Raw genomic sequence first — 2,774 nt, forward strand, 5'->3', positions numbered from 1 at the left:
TATTTCGCGGAAATGGAACAGGGAGAGAAGATGCTAGTTGTGGTACGAGGTACCCTCCGCCACGCACCGTATGGTGGATTGCGGAGTATGTATGTAAATGTAGACTTCTTAATACGTGGTTCAAGGAAAAGGACCCTCTGACATGCACTTCACAGTAGTTTCGAGAATGTGTACGTAGATGTAGATGTAAATGTAATAACAAGCCCCACAGATCCTACAGTAATTGCGATGATGCGGGCAAAGTATGTCTTTGCTTTGATAATGGTCTCAGGTTACGTATGACGCAATTTATGGAAATGAGAATTAGTAGCTCTGAGTTTGCAAAAGTATGCACCAAAATAAGCGTCTAGCATTGTAAAACCTCGCATTGATGCTTTGCTCCTATTTTGTGGCATTTCAGTACAACTAATGAGCTGCTGACACGAGTTACCGTAGCTATACAAATGCTGCACTTGTTCGTGTCACGTCGACAAATTTACCAGGTATTATCACTATCATCGGTTTGATACGTTCAGAAAAAATACATCCGGAGTTGACAGCCGTAAAAGCTGCGAGAGTACAGCACACGCAAACAAAAATATCAGTTTTTGCACACCGAAGTCGGACGGATACAACTGCCTATTTTAGCACTGGTATAGCATGCACCTTGGAACGCTTCTGAAGCACTTTGATTACGTATTTATACCAGCAGATTGTTACATTTTAAACGGTTTTGGTACTGCTGGTAGCGTCGGGACTTTTATCATTCCGAAGCGACTGCAGTGGATAATGCGATTGAAATTTTCCCTTAGTTGGACGGTACACACCGTAAAGAAACTTCTTGGAAAACTAATAAATTTTCGTTGTCGTTAGAGCTGCGTTTCGATACTCAATTTCTACTACACAGAGTTTTATTATAACAGATTATAATCGCTTTCCGCAAATGGTTATACAAAAAGTACATCTTAATATGAGGTGCCTCTGAAAAGTTCGGTGAATGTGTCAGAAAATAAAAGGAACAAGAGTTGCAAACAAATTACCTTTGCTGACCAAATTAATCATCATTATCTACAGTGGACTTAAGGGATTGGTTGTAAAGCTGTTGGAAACTGTCGGCAAACGCTTCTTGTGGAACCGCTCGAAGCACCGTAGTCAGACGTTGTTGGCTTTCCGCGTCCCCAATTTTCTCGCTCGAAGCTTGTGCTTTGCAGACCCTCTTCTGCAACATCTGCGAAGTGCAACACCATTTGCATCATGACATTAGCACAACTCGGCAACTTGAAGATGTTCTAAGAACGAAACCGGTCGTAGCACAATAAATATACTGTACAACAATACAGCTGAGTTAGTTTTCATTAATCTTTAAAATTAGGAACTGTGATGCTCAGCACGATCAAGATCATTTCCAAAACACCTACCCTACATCCATCCTCAAGTATAGGTTCCCTACAACGTCAGTTTTGCTTGCTCAAATATTTGAGCGGAGCGAATCCAAGACTCGCTACAAATTCCACACCGGGTCTTTGTCCGAATTTTCGTAGGCAAACGAAGGGAAAACGGACAAATGGGGTATCAAATTGACCAGCGTGAGGACTAGTTTTGCAAAAAAAACATTTAATTGTTTTAAAGTTATCACGGTAATTAAGGAAAACTCAGTGATCTCATAGAAAATTACATAATGAATTTTGTCCGAATTTTCATAGGCCAACGAAGAGTAGGAAATGGTGTATCAAATTTACCAACTTCATGTCTAGTTTTGAAAAAATTAATTGCTTTAAAGGAATCAGCGTAATTAAGAAAAACGTAACGAGTGGTCTGAGGAAAAATTTCGTAATGGATTTGTGGCCGAATTTTCGAGGCCACACGAAGAGTAATAAATAGACAAAAGTCATATTAAATTAACCAACTTGCGGCATATTAAATTAACCAACTTGCGGTCTGATTAAAAAAAATGCTTGAAAGTAATCACAGTAAACAAGAAAAAGTTTATTAGTGATTTCAGGGAACACTGAAATATTCAGCGAACAGCTGCTGCTCGCTATCTAAATGAAACGTCAAAAAGTTCATTTCTTGAAGGCCAAGATATTTTGTGCATAAAAAGTTACACTGTTGTGATATTTAACAGTCAAAATGATTTCCTTCGAATCGAGTACTAAATTCAGTACATTTCGAGAACAGAAGACGGTAGGAAAGCAAATGAGTTGTCAGTAAGCTCATGCAGCTTGGAAAAAAAAAAATATTTCGAAAATAAATTAAAAATAGGACGAATGTTTTGTGACATGATTTATCTTTAAGTAAGAAATAAGATAGATTAGACAAACATCTGACACGCCTTTGAATGATGTACAGCAAATAAGGTGTGGCAGACGTTTCTCTAATCTGTTTTATTTCTTATTTTTACGCAAAATATTTGACGGATTTTTCAGTTCTTTTTATTTCATTTGACATTCTACGTGAGTACATTATTTAGCCTTCAATAGTTACACTACTATGCCATCATTCATCTACGTTAGGAGACACCACGGCCTTGCATTCTGGATTACTTCCAGTTCACCCTCATATTACAGGTGTTCACGCCGTGTTGCAAGCACTCGCTAATACCATAAGCTGCCAAGCAATATCAGACAAGTAACAAATTTCCCCAGTTTCAAAAACAAACTGCGTTATTCCCTTTCTTCTGTTAGTACGCATTTGATGCTCAAGTTGATGGATGTTTATTTGTGCATTTTCAACTATCGCTCCGACACCATGTTCAAAAATTGTACTGAACAAGCAGTTCTTTGCCGTACACCTCG

The sequence above is a fragment of the Schistocerca serialis genome, chromosome 1 (assembly GCF_023864345.2).
Source record: "Schistocerca serialis cubense isolate TAMUIC-IGC-003099 chromosome 1, iqSchSeri2.2, whole genome shotgun sequence".
Classification (NCBI taxonomy): Eukaryota; Metazoa; Arthropoda; class Insecta; order Orthoptera; family Acrididae; genus Schistocerca; species Schistocerca serialis.